Source organism: Crocuta crocuta, unplaced genomic scaffold, assembly GCF_008692635.1.
Source record: "Crocuta crocuta isolate KB4526 unplaced genomic scaffold, BGI_CrCroc_1.0 scaffold112, whole genome shotgun sequence".
Taxonomy (NCBI): domain Eukaryota; kingdom Metazoa; phylum Chordata; class Mammalia; order Carnivora; family Hyaenidae; genus Crocuta; species Crocuta crocuta.
In genome coordinates, this window is record NW_027528818.1 from 4,072,919 (window position 1) to 4,088,267 (window position 15,349).

Sequence of the window (15,349 nt, forward strand, 5' to 3'; positions counted from 1 at the left end):
CCTTCACAGGTGGTATTACAATTAGATACTTACTGATTTACTGTCTAGTTCTTTTTTTAAATGTTAGCAGCCATTGATGAACATGACTTCAATCAATCAGTCCCTTAAGAGTAGGAAAATGATGGTTTGTTAATTTTATCATTCTCTACTTGCTAATTAGAATATTTTTAGAAATAGAAATTTCCTCTCAACTATACCAAGGTAATATTTTATTAGCAAAAGTTAGATAAATACTTGATTCTTTATATTTATATATCCATTTTCTGAATAAAAAATATCTCTCATGAATGCAGATGCAAAAATTCTCAATAAAATACTAACAAACTAAATCCAACGACGCATTAAAAATCATTCACCACAATCAAGTGGGATTTATTCCTTGGAAGAGTGGTTCAATATTTGCAAATCAATCAATTTAATATATTACATTAATAAAAGAAGATAAAAACCAGATGATCATTTCAATAGATGCCAAAAAAACATTTGACAAAGTACACATCCATTCATGACTAAAACCTTCAACAAAGTAAGACTAGAGGGAACATACCTCAACCATATACAAAAAACCCATGGCTAAATATCACACTAAATGGGAAAAAATGGAATAAATAGCATAAAATATTCTAGACACATCTTGCTTATTCCTACCCCCAGACCTAGAAGCAGCCATTTCTCCAGTAAGGACACACATATGTGCATATATACATAATTATACATGTATATTATATATTATAATATATAGTCTTATATATTATAAATACATAACCATATATTACAAATTTATATCATATATTATATATTACATGTAAGATATACTATAATATAGAGATTGTGTATATATAATCTTTTTAAAGACAAAAAAATCATCATAAGATCATGATCATCATCATAAGATCACTAATACTTCTCATTCAAATTCCAGAAAACATTGTTTGGCTTATTCACAGCAATCTTATCTGGATGTCTTTTTTTATTCCATGCAAAAGAGGCTGAGTCTAAATCTTACCAAGGCTGTTTTATCATAGATTATACACAAATAGTTTGAGAATAGCAATTACAATGAAACCACCAAAGATGTGATTACTGGAAACATAATTATACAATCAAATTACTGTGATTTATAGTTATTTGGAGTAGTTCCTATTGTTATGATTGTTACATCACCTGGAATAGTTCCTGTTTTTATAATTGTTACATAACCTGGATTTACAATTATGTTCATTTGTCTTTTAAGAATTACTTTCTAAAATTCAACTTTAGCTATTTTTAAACATTTATATAGTTACAAAGTCAAATATAAAGTGTGTTCAAAAAAGTGTCATCTATATTCCTTATCCCTTCCAAACTAATTTTTCCTTCCTCTTAAAGGAAACCTTTTTTTTTAAATATTATGACTTATCATCTATTTAATGGTAGCATACATAAAAACATTTTTTCCACCTTGCTCCTTTCATTCATACTGGACCCTACTCCAGAGAACTGTATTTACTCTATTTGAACTAATAATAAATAAGTACTAAATTTAAATTAATTAACTTTGAGTAAAATTAAAAATTTAGTTTCTCGTTCTGCTTGTCTCAACAAGTCTGATCTAGCTACTCTTGCTATAGAGTATCCAACTCGCCAAAATATAAACTAATGATGAGGCTTCCCTGATATGGCATCATCCCTGAAAGAAACCACAATCTCATCCACCTGATGGCAACTTGATTCAGTTCAACCTCTTTCTCCCTAGAAATACAAAACTCATTCTGGCCAAAATTGACAGGTGCTCTAGGTATGGTTTTCCCTTTCCCTCCCACAGTTTATCAGCCATTTGAAGACTCACACAGTGTCTGAGTTACATATATGAGATCCTACTAAATAATTCCTTGGGCCAAAGACCTGTTTTTCATCCAAAGACAGGCAGCTCTGCCCAACAACTCTGGGTTCCACTGTGGCCCACCACATACTACACTGTCCAGAAGCTGCTTGCCTGACAGAACAGTCAAATGACTTTTTGAAGGCATATCTGAGGCACCAGATTAAAGACGGTACCCTGTGGGAACATAATACAATCCTTCAAGATGAAGTCCATCTTAAATTAACGGCCATTATATGGCCCCATGTCTGCAACAATTGGAATGTTTAAGTCCAGGAATCAAGGTGGTAGAAATAGGAATGAGTATGCTACCATTCATGGGGGGACCCACAGGAGGATTTGTACTTCACATCCCCACAATTCTTGGTTCCATATGTCTAGGGTTCCGATTACTGCCCAGCCACATTGGATCCCTTGTTCTAAGAGACCATTTGTCGAATAGTGATTCCATAATGGCAAGATTAAGTGACCACAAGCATCATGAGGCTACTCAGTTACTACTGGATAAAAGGGTGAATATTTTTTGCACTAGGGTGATTTGCTAGGCATCTCTTTGTATTTGCATGCCAAGTGTTAATTGTAACTGGATAAGTATATTGACCATAGGCTAATAAGGGCATGCCCTTATAAGCAGAGGCTCAGGCATTGATGTGAGGGTCTGGGTTATCTCACCAGGCAAGCCACATACACCATCAGAAGTGGATGAGAATGATGGGAATCTAGAAATGATGGGAATCTAGAATAAATGAAGATAATAACAACAATTTCCTTGGAAATCATTGCAGCAGTGGTGTTGGAGGAGGTCAGTGAGAAAACAAGACTACCAGTTGACCCTCAAGTTGGAGCCATTGGAGGCTCCTTACCCCCCTCACCTGTTCTTAGAATGTTATGTTCTGCTCACTGTTCCCACACAGGGCCCACCTCAAGGACACTACCCCGAGAGAGCAGTGTGTCACTGAGATCACATGTACTGTATATGTGACTGGAGGTTGCCCAAGACAAGTCTCATATATAAGTTCCTTTGCTTATTAAAACCACCAACTACCAATCTTGAGTGGTCTGCCTCTTTCTTCAGTCTTTGTCCTCTGTGTATGGGGGCCAGTTTCCAATTTCACCCAGGGAACTCCCAAGGTTGTGAAGCAACAGTGGATAGTGCATTTCCTCTTATAAAGTTCCCCCAACTGGGGCTAACCAAAAACACAGAGAAGCTGTCAGCGAATAGAGAACACTTAGTGAGAGAAGTAGATTTCAGTGATACAAGCAGTGCACCTCTAAAGATACTTTTAGCGTGTCCCTGAAATCCCATTTATTAGGCAGTGTACCCATCTCCCAGTTAGTGGCAGTATTGGCTTTTAATGGTTCACACCACTGGCTTTCCGCAGAGGACTGCCCTAGGCTGATGGGAGCCACCTTGCTTAGAAATGCCTTGGAATTTATGCACCCATCCTCATTAGAGTTGGTCTACAGCCAATGACTATGGTATAATAGCTTAGCCCCTTACCTCCACCTGGATGAGACCACCTCTAGAGCACAATTCATGCTCCAAAGTGCTCCACAGAATCGGGCTCAGGCATGACTTCCCAGAAAACTGTATCTTTGCCTGGTTCCTTCCCCTGCCCTGCTGTTTTCCTTATCCTCTTGCCTTTTTCCTAACTAAATCCTCAAGCACTTCCAGAAAAAAATGTCTCATCTCAGAAAACCAACCAAAAATCATATTACTATCCCAAATCTGTTGTGTTTCTATATGTCCACGTACGTTTGTGACTGTGTAGCCTGAAAAGAAGCTAAGTGAATAATTTTGTGATATTCTAATTCTACCATTTCCAGTATCATTGGAAATGAGCATCTTGTGTAAGAGAAAGTAAACGCAGATGTAAGGTGATAGAGATTTTCTGAAAACATCTCATGAAAAATAAAAATGTTTTTGTATCTAAATTTTGATTGGAAAATAATCTTCATGAGATATTTTTTCTTAAAACGTTTTTTAAACATGTCTTAGTTCTGTCCATTAAAAAGATTTAGAAATTATGACAGATCCAGTGGCAACATGCTCAAATCATCTTGCAAATGCTATTTCCGGGGCACCTGGGTGGCTCATTTGGTTAAACATCCGACTTCGGCTCAGGTCATGATATCACGGTTCGTGGGTTTAAGCCCCGCCTCGGGCTCTGTGCTGACAGCTAGCTCAGAGCCTGGAGCCTGTCTTTGGATTCTGTGTCTCCCTCTCTCTCTGACCCTCCCCTGCTCACACTGTCTTTCTCTCTCTCTCTCAGAAATAAATAAAACATTAAAAAAAAAAAAGAAAGAAAATACTATTTCCTACTGAAAGTAACCCGGACTCCTTGAAGTTATGGCTGATTCTAAGTTCATGACAGGAAATATACAAGATGAACCCAAAACATACTGTCATAACAGGTAGCAAGGTGATTATCAAACACTACTAGGAGCAGCACGTGGGTGGCTCAGCTTGTTGAATGTCGGATCTTGATTTTGGCTCAGGTCATGATCCCAGGGTTGTGGGATTGAGCTCCACATCAGGCTCGACACTGAGCACAGAGACTACTTAAGATTCCTTATCTCTCTCTCTCTCTCTCTCTCCCCCTGTCTCTCCCTCTGCCCCTCTTCCTGGCTCTCTCTCTCAAATGAAGTTAAATAAAATTATATAAAATTAAATAAATGAATGAATCAATGAATGAATGAATAACACTACTAGAAACCAAATTAAAGAGTCTTGCACTGGCCATAGATGGGGTAATTATTTAAGGACAATAGCTGTAATAAATTGAAACATGACAAATATGCTTAAATTCATGAGTAATAATAATGTTAAAACAAAGAACAAAAACAAAACAAATTGTACATGGGTAGACAATGTTAGAGAATTAAAGTCAATTAAAATTAGAATAGCCAAATCTTTGAATTAGACCATAGACTTATAAAGCTGGAAATGTTCTATCACAAAGTACAGCCTCATCTACTTGTTTAATCTCCTAACCAATTTTCAGGAGACTTTTATTTTATTTCTAAGGTTATATAATTCAATCAGGTAAAAAAATAATATCAGTTTCCTCATGATTAGATTCAAGTGATGTTCTTTTTTGTTTTTTTCTTGCCTGAATACCATAGAACTTGTGCTGTGTTCTCCATGTATCAGGGGCCACATGATGTTATATGTCTCAATAGTGGGAATCATTTTCTTAACTTGGTTAAGTTTCATTTTTAACTGAGGCACAGCTTACAACATAAAATTAACCATTTTAAAGTTTGCAATTCAGTGGTATTTAATGCATTCACAGTACTTCTTAACCACCATTTGTATCTAGTTCCAAAGCATTTTCAACACTCTCAAAGAAAACCTCATACCTATTAACCAGTCATTCCCACCTCCCACTAATACCACAAATTTGTTTCGTGGATTTACTCTTTCTAGATATTTTATATAACTGAAATTGTATAAAAACAAACAAAATCAAACATAAGCATGTTGTTAATTTATACCTACAATACATCTAATTAAAATGTATTTTATTGGTGTCTCCATTAACCATATTTCTAATATTTAAGGATATGAAGTATAATTTTTGAATAATGAAATATGAGAATAACCTTGAATATCATAAGCCAGTATCTCATTTTACAGATAGAGTACTTGATTTTGTATCTCCAGGACATCATCCACATAACAAGGGTTAGATGGCATTTCCATTAGTGAGTTGACCGTTCGGAAGAGTGCTGTCTGTGGGTGCCTGTCCTTCCCTTTTTCCAACATGGCAGAAGGTCTTCTTTTTTTGTTATCACTGTTGCATACTGAGTTCTCATCCTAGCCTTTGGGTGTGTTGGAAAAACATTTTATTTTCCTTCTGCTTCATGAATTGATAGGCTTTGCTTTGGCAATTATTTTTATGGCTCATATTCATTACAATGAGGAAGTTACTGTGGTGGGACGCAGATGCCCTAAACTCCTGCCCAAACCTGTTTGTGGCTCTATGGAGGGAGGCCGAAAGTCTGCTAAACTAGACAAAAGGAAGTAGTCAGTGGGGCGTATCATAAAAGCAATCTTGGAGAGAGCTGCCAGAGAGAGGGTTCAGGAGTCTGCTATGGCCAGGACAGGCTGGGGGCAGGATGTGGGGTGACGATCATGGAGTTGAAAGTTCACAGATGGTTTACCATGACACTATAATCATATCTGTTTGATGAATGAAAAATGGGCATTCCAGGCAGCACAGGAAGGTGAAACACACAAATCCTTTCACTCTGCAAAGGCAGAAACACTTAACAGAATTAAGAGGATAAAAGGCCCTTAAACTCCTAAGAGAAATTCAGTGAGCTAATAAGAAGAAAGAAAGCCCTATATATCACACATATGTTAGGAAAATTTTAAATAATCTGTAACAAAAAAGAAGTCAAAAGACTTAGTTTTTCTTGAGAGAACACAGTGTTTTCTATGAGGAGACCGACTGTTGGCCAGACCCCTTTTAGGGTGAGGGGTACAATTCTGAATCTCATCATGAATGTGGAAAGATAGTCACCAAAACAAACAAAGCTAAGTCCGATCCAGCTGTAATGAATTCCATGAGTGTTTAAATTCTTCGATTGATCTGGAGCTGTCCGGTGCTTGACTTTCTCATGTATAAAATGGTGTATCTTCCTATATATCTCCTAAGTTTACCATCGATCCAATCAAATAACGTATGCACAGCAGAGGCCTCTGTTGTCTCACGGCACCTTCCTCCTGCTAAAACAACAGAGTTTAGAGACTCATCCAGCACCCAAAATTCTGACCTGCCTCCTATCTAATCTTAGCAAGAATATTAACAAGCTGAAAGAGAAGAAAAGCTTAATGAATTAGTCTACATCCTCTATTCCCTTGGAAACCACAATTAACATTTGAAATAAGTAATCTCAAGGATGTGCTATTCCTAAGATCCTCCAGGTTCTAGTATATAAGAAATAAGAGACCAGAAAGCTACATCCCTTGATTACTTTGCTGCATTTCTTCATGGCAATTTCTTACAGGACTGTAATTTGAAATGTTGACCTTGATCTCATGAAGAACAATTTTGTATCTTAAACAGAACTCATGTTCAAGTACTGGTCCATTATGCTATAAAACATTCTTTGGGAAATCTATGTTAAAAGGGCATTTTAGCTGACTCGATCTACACTGTGACAGTAAGACCATGTCATCACCTCAGTAAGTATGGATTGTGTTTCCACTTGTAAAAAAGTAGTCTTGCATTCAATATTAGAGACAACTGAGTTTTTCCTGGTGAAAGTATATTATTTTCATTTTTAGTGTGATGAGAACTACATAATTCTGTACAATTCCCTGTTTGATTCTGACCTACGGAGAGACAAAAGGGATCAATGATTTGGAAGCAGTGAGGAAGCTGGACCTGAAGCTTCTCTTCCCCTCAGAAACTCAGATGCCCAAAAGGTTGTCAGGTGTTAGCTACAGGCAAACTGATTTTTCTCCAGCCACAAAACTGCTCTTTGTTCATCTCATAAAATGACAGAAAGGTAATGAGGCAGGTCCCTTGCCTGGAACAAAGCCCCATGAGTGTCCGGCTAGACCCAGTCCACGTGTACCATTGCACAGGATTCAGAGACCACAGGGGCCCTCCTGACCATTCTGCCCGTGAGTTACAGCCAGCACATATTGACATTGCTTGCTCTTTTGAGTCCTCTTACTAGGAAACTCAGAGCTAAATCCTGAGGTGAAATGTCCTAGGGCTTTGATGTAAACATTTCAATATTCACTATGGTTCTTGTTTTTGTTTATTACAAATCAGTACTTTAATGGTCCTATTATGTCTATTATTATAAGCCAGTTCAAATCTTTTTGGGAAGTAAACAGAGTTTAAATAATAAATAAGTGAAATAAATAAATCCCTTTTCTTTGCCCAGCATGTGCTATGTACTTTGGAGGACATGACAAAACATAATCACTGTTCTCCCAGAGATTTCAGTATCAACTGGGGGATGAGAAATACACTTGTTAAACAACTAGAGAATATTTTAAGACTATCATTTTTACTGCTCAGTTGTCTGATACAGACTGTATCTACTATAGAGATTCAGAAAAACGTGAGTTCAATATAAACAGAACTGGCCTGAGAAAGCTGCATACACGAGATGAGATATGTTCTATTTCATGTCACTTCTCTGGTCCAGAGCTCCCAACCAGTATGCCAAGTAGCTATTGATCACCTCTTCCCCCAGGGTAACTGGGCAGGACAGGAGGCAGCAAGAGCAGCATCTGGCTGGGAGCAGCTTGCTCTAAGCCTTTAATTGCCCTCAATTTTACTCGAGAGGGTCACATAAACATTATCATTTTCTTTGTGTGAAAAGTAGTCTCATGATTGGGTCTAGGGAAGATGAAACTATTTTACTGTATTAATTTCAGCTTCCCGTATTGGATTGCATTCAGTAAAATTTCCCTTAAACAGAATCCAGCTAATCTGAATCTTTCTGGCTGAACTGTTGGCTTTGCAAACAGTTTTCAAAAATTTACAGTCTCATAAAAATCAGTCGCTGCTCCTGCTTGCTGGAAGCAATTCTGGCCAACTAAGTAGTTCATTCACTCATTCTCTCTTGGGTATTCACTAGTTTCTTGTTAGTTGATTGTTGCTTCCATAAAAAATAATCTCTTTCCTTTCCACTACTGTTTAGGCAAGCTTACTTTCCATTACATTTGACATTAAAATATATGTGTCTATATGTAGTAATATTCAGATTAACATATAATCTATGTAGGTATATATATCTGAGAGTAACACCTTATATTACAAAAAAAAGAGAAAAATATACTTTGATTTATTATCAATCATGAGGCTTCTACCTTCACATTTCCAGATCAGCCAAAAATTTAAGTTCTTTCGGTGAACAGAGTTTTAATCATTTTCATAACCCAAACAGCATCTTTACATAAAAACTACAAGACAGTGAAAACCAAAATAAACAGCAAACTTCCAAATGTTCATGTTTGGCAATGTAAAATATCTACAGATATAAAAAAAAATCAACAATTTGAAAAAATATAAAGAAATGAAAATGAAAAAAATATATATATATAGCAAAAATATTCTGAGAACCAAAGCCCTCAGTGGCAAGGAAGAGACTTTAGATGTAGCTGTCTAGAATATCATTCAGTCCTTCAGGCGGATACCAAAGATCCTTCAAAAAAGAACCCAGTAGTAGTTTCCAGATGAAGATATCTGGCTTCGCATCCTTATGTACCTACTGGAAATGCTTCCAAAGTTCATGTCCTCTAGGCTTGTGGACCATATCTTCTGTGTTACAACTAGTCAACTTTGTTGTTGTAGGGGAAGCAGCCAGAGACACTACATTATCAAATGCACATAGCTGTGTTCCAATAAAACTTGATTTATGGACACTAATAATTGTTTTCAATTATTAAATATGAAATAAATGTTTTCAAATTATAAAATATTCTTTTGATTTTTTCAAGAATTTAAAAATGTGAATATATTTTTACCATATGGAGTCTACAAAAACAAGTTGTTTTGAGCCCTCTGGATATACTTTCCTGACTCCGAGCCTAGATCATTGGTTTGCAATTTGCGGCTCATAAACTCTACACTGGTCAGAGAGGAGAGTTTTGAGCAAAGAGGTATTACAAAGAATCTTCAAATGAATGATTGTCTCTAAACTAAATAAATATTTTGTCTCATGCATATGCTATTTTTTCAAAATTATGTAGATATAATTGAAATTAGTAAAACAAAACATCATAGTACCTTCAAGGAATTTAACAAGATAGTACAAGATAGTAAAACAGATTTGAATCCATCTACTCCTAAAGAGTGGCTTTATTTGTGTCTGTTCACTAAGAGTGTATCAGGTTTAATCTTTAGAACGAAATGAGGCACAAACAGAATATGAATGAATGAAAGGAAGGAAGGAAGAGAGGGAACCAGGGAGGGAATGACAAAAGGAGGGAGAAAGATCTGAACAGGGCAAGACCAAATAAGACATAAAGAGCATGATCTCATTGGGAAAAAGATACCAAAAAAATCAAAAGAGATAGAGAGATAGGCATTGTTTGCAATAGAGCTCTCATGTATCAAGTGATGATTTCTAATCTTTCCATGACAGATAAAACCATAACATTAAAACAACTATATAATAGAGTCACACATTTCATTACTTTTACAAGCACAATTTTTAAACCTAGATAACTCCTTCATTTACATGCAAAATCTTCCAAGGGTGCCAGGAATGTCAGCTTTTATGTCTAATGCAAACTTCCAATTGCAGAAAGAAGAAAAGTAACCAACAAAAAGGACTTGGGGCATTAGAAAGATTATAATTATGTGATAATTATAACCAATGAACAGTATAAGAGTAAGAAATAACATTTATAGAAGGACAAGCTGGTATCTAATAGAATGGATCCAGTTAATTTGGCAAGTTGGCAAAGAGAAAAAAAGATTTCTGGAAACTTGAGAAAATTTTAAAAAATATATGATTTTTACAAAGAAACTTAATTATAGATACATTTGACTATGGCCACTGCGGTTTATTATGAAACCAAATTGCTAGCTAAAAGAACTGAAATCCAGCTGTGAGTAAATATGCTAAAATTTAAATATGTACCAAAATACAATTACATATGAATTTATCATATCAAACAATTTATTAAATGTTATCCCATAATGAGATCTTAATAATCAATCTTTAAAATATCCCTACATATGATATTAATTATATGGTTTCTGTATATTAAAAGGACATATATGTGTCTGTATCTATCTTTATTGGTTTCCACTGTGCAAACAAACCTCAATAATATAAAAATGAAAACCAGTATGTTTAAGAATAAAGAAACTGAAAAATTAGAAAAAAAGAGAGAGTATATGCCAAGGTGAAGAAGTGGGAAAGATTAAGAGAAAAAAAAAAAGGACAAGCAGAGGAGAAAGAAAAAGAAGGAACAGTGGATGTTTGGGGACGATACATAGAGAAAGTATTGCTGTTTTACCCTCTCAAGCTGATATTCTGGAGAAGGGGTGTGGCAGACATTATTATCCATGATAAATTACATAGGGTTTGTACACAAATAATAGTTTAAGACACTTAGGTCCATAAACTTAAATCTGTACCTTCAATTAAGATTCCTCTGAATACAAGGCTTCATCCAATTCACTCAGTGGAGGAAAGGAAGAATTTCTGATTGGAGTGATTTGTCTTAAGACACAATGAAGAGGTGGGAGAGATGTTGTCATATCATTTCCAAATGATGTTTCCAGACCCCGGTGTGTAGTTAACAAGTAAACAATACGGGCTTTTATCCATCTCTTAACAATATCCTGTTTTAAAGTAGCACAGGCAATATGTGTGTTTTCAATAAATGTGTTTATTCCTTTTTCTGCCCTATCCTTTTCCTTTTCTGTGGAGGGCTTTACTGACACCAGCACAGGCTGCCTGCTGTCCCATCAGGATCTAGTGTCCCTTTCTTCTCTAGTGGTAGAAGTGTCAGCTGGGGGACATAGCACACAGCTGAAGATGTGTTCCCCAATGTTCCTCATGTGGCCTTGAGACAGGTTCTGGCCATTAAAAAGAAAGTGGACATGACTTTGCAATTTGTGGGGTCCATCATCCAAAAAGAGAACATGCTCCCCCCTACTCTTTTACTTTTTCCAATATTTTCCCTTTTCTCAAAGGCCATGTGATGACAGAAGCTAGACAAACTTTTCTCCTACCTTTATCTTCATGACTTACCTCACATCATCTCTCATAGCACAGATTACCTTCTAATAACATAATGCACATGAGTTACTCATTATATTCATGTTGTTACTCTTCTGTAGGAAAGGTCAGAGTTCAGCGGGGGTGGGGGGAGAGGGAGGAGGCGGGTCCTGTTTGTTTCCCTAGCACCTAAATCACCTCAAGATACATAGAATGTGCTCAATAAATAATTGAATAAATGAATATTCATATGAACAAAACCAGAAGAGCTTGGAAAACTAGAAATGTATAGACATTCTTGAAATCTCTAGTAGCAACATTTAGTTTGGATTATGACTTAACATGCCTACTTTGTTTAACTTCTCTTTCTGAATTTCTGCTTACCTAAAAGGAGGAAAAAGGCATAAATTGGTTATAGGATTCTTTGGTCTTTCAAGCAAGACCCAAAGGAGAAAGAGAGTCAGAATTGGGACATTTAAGAAAAAAAGGCAAAAACTAAAAAAAATGGAGGAAAAATGAGAGAAGAAAGGAAAAATATATTTGGATTTGGCAGCGAACAATTAGGCAAATTTATACACACACACAGAGACATTGTGTATATATATTCACAACATCTTCATTTTAAACTGCTGCATAATATTCTATATTATATCTTTAGCCAGTGCATAACAAATAATACTGCAGTGAAAATCCTTTTGTACAGCTCCCAGTGTTTTCTATAGAAGTTATCAGGAATTGAAGTACAGAGTCACAGAATACAAGCAATTTCAAAATTTTAGTAAATACTATCAAATAACCCTTTACTATCAGTAACCTGATATTATTTTACTGGAATTAAATTATTTTATATATAATATATAATTATTTTACTGGAATAATAATTTAAAAGCATGTAAGTAGTAGGCATTGTGTATCTCTATAAATTTTTACCCTTCTAAATGATGGGAAATATACAACAATTGGCTCCATGTCATTAAGGGAAAATAAGTTAGAAAGAAGTAATTGACTTCATTATATACCTTCTAGGATTAGGAACAAGTAGGCTTCAACCATTCATTGAAAAAATATGTATCTAGCCCATTATTGGTCAATCAGTCTTCCAATTATTGAGAATAGAATAGTGAATAAAACACAGTCCTTGCTAACAAGGAATTTACATTCTAGTGAGAAGGAACAGTCAAAACACAAATTAATGACTGGACTATGACTTACGGTGACAGGTGCTGTGGAGAAATATAACCCTGGATAAAGAGGTAACAGCTGGTGGGATGTGAGGCTTGGTACCCTTTACAGGATGATCAGGGAGGGATTTTTTTTTGACAAGGTGACACTTAGATAAAAACTGAAGGATGCAAGAGAGTAAATCATGTGGATATCTATGAGAATGGTACTATAGGTTGCAGACACAGCAACAAAGCCAGTGTGGCTGAAGGGAAGGAATGAGGGGGAAGAAGTAAGAGAAGAGGACAGGGATTACAGGGTTGGAGTTTGTGACCAGAGGAGTGACACGATCTACCTTTCAAGGCACCTGTATTAAAAATAGAGTCTAATGGTGTCTGGATGGCTCAGTCAGTTAAGCATCCAACTCTTGATTTCAGCTCAGGTGATTATCTCATGGTTCTGTTCATGAAATCGAGCCCCAAATCAGGCTCTGCACTGATAGTAAGGAACCTGCTTGAGATTCTCTTCCTCTCTCTCTCTCTCTCTCACACACACACACACACACACACACACACACACACAATAAACAAACATTTAGAAGGAAGGAAGGAAGGAAGGAAAAGGTAAAGGAAAAGGTAAAGGAAAAGGAAAAGAAAAAGAAAAAGAAAAAGAAAAAGAAAAAAAACCCCAACAAAATCTAAGAGGGAATGGTAAAAGGACGGACCCAAAGTCCGTCCCAATCACTGCCAACAATCCTGGCCAGAGGTGATGATGGCTGGAACTGGGAGGTAGTAGTAGGCACAGTGGTCAGGTTCTTCAATTCAGATCAGATTCTCTTCCTTCCTTCTCTTCATATGCATACATTTTTCATCATAAATGCACAGAATATATTCACATACACAAAAGATACACATCAAAATATAAGCAATGCTCAATAAAAAATGAACAAGTGAAACTAAATTTTCCATAAAGTATCCTTCTCTTGTCTTGGAATAGACAAATGCAAAACAAGGCAACAGACCTCAAAGATCAATCATGTCAATTTCTTAAATGAATGTAGGTTGTTTTCTGCTTGCAAAAGCCCAAGTACTAGTCCCTTTATTTCCTTACCAGACTTTTAGTCTTCTCAGCATATAACCAAGAGAAGTATTTAAGGATTATGCCTACCACTGACAAAGTGGGTCTTTGGACAGTGATTTATTAATTGTATAGTCCCAAAAGTCCCATAAATAATGATCATGGTGGAGCACCTGGGTGGCTCAGTCAGGTAAGCATCCTACTCTTGATTTTGGCTCAGGTCATGATCTCACAGTTTAGTTCCACTCTTACAGTGCAGAGCCTGTTTGAGATTCTCTCTCCCTCTCTCTGCTCCTCCCCCCACTCTCTAAATAAATAAACCTTAAAAAATAATAATAACCATGGAAACACAAGTAAATTCTTAATTTTATTAGAAGGTCTGACCAAGTATCAACATCTCCCCTGAGAAGAATTTACACTTACAGTTGAATCCAATTACCCCTTTACAGGACACTATTAAAGGAACAAATGTGGTAGTCTGTGAATGTGATGTACACATACGTGTGTACACATGTGTGTAAATAACAATCCCTAAGCATTAAAAGCACTCCCCAAATGACAGGTGTTGTTTTTTACTATCACATTAAGTAAATATTACTTTGAAAAGCAATTTATCTTCAGTTAAATACTGTACTTTTCCCCCCTCAAATAAAACACAAAAGTAGGCATATTCTGAAGGACTGAGAGGCTTACAATACTAGCCATCAACCATTTAGATCTCTTTATTTTCAATCTATGCTGTGATTCTGGAAGGGAAAGAAAAACAAAACAGAACCATGCAATTCAGCAGCTCCAGTGACAGGTTTTTCCTTGCCTGCTAATTGCTCAGTAAAGAGCAAAGTCTGATTTCTCCTGGACTATTTCCTACTGCTATTAACAAAAAAAGAAAAAAAAGGCTATTATTTATTGAGCATTTATTATCTGCCTAGCATTGTCCTAAGACTTAACACAAAGCAGCTCTCTTGATTATCCCAATAATAATGATTAACCCCATTTTAGATGATGACATTGCAGCCAGAAATGTTAAACAACATTCCCAAATCTCTCAACAGGCAATGGGCAGACTACCAATGGCATAGTGACTGCAGAGACCTCACACCCATTATGCCACACTCCTTCCCATCTACACTTACAAGCTTATTCAATGACATTCTTGCAAACTACAGCAAACCTTCCTACATGGCTCACATCTTCTGTTGAACTTAATCCTTCATCTTTCTGACTCATTGAAAGAGTCCTGCCTTTACTGTAACAGGATGTCATTCAATTTCTCTCCTTTTTTGAAACATGATAATTCACTTCTAAGAGAACACACTGAAAGGCAGCATGTGACTAACAAAGGGCTGTAGACCTTGAAGAGGCTTTATCTTCCTGTTTGTTATATCCTCTAATCTGCTCTGACAACAAAATTGATAGAGCACAACTAATCTCATTTTTTTTCAAAGGCCCTTTCAATAAAAACAAAAATGTAAATCATTTGATATGTGTGGATAGACACATAAATGTAATTTTCCAACCCCCCACCTCCATCCAGCCATCCCC

The 15,349-nt window shown here is 36.3% G+C and overlaps 1 long non-coding RNA gene across 1 annotated transcript in view; it reads right to left on the reverse strand.

Moving 5' to 3' along the window:
* Window positions 1–341: 341 nt before the first annotated feature.
* Window positions 342–15,349, reverse strand: part of LOC144224848 (uncharacterized) — a 31,757-nt gene continuing 16,749 nt past the window's right edge. Inside the window, exons 4-5 of the long non-coding RNA XR_013333158.1 lie at window positions 10,984–11,068; window positions 342–6,596 (exon numbers count right to left, since the gene is read on the reverse strand). This is a non-coding gene — a long non-coding RNA (uncharacterized LOC144224848). The remainder of the gene's footprint in view (window positions 6,597–10,983; window positions 11,069–15,349) is intronic.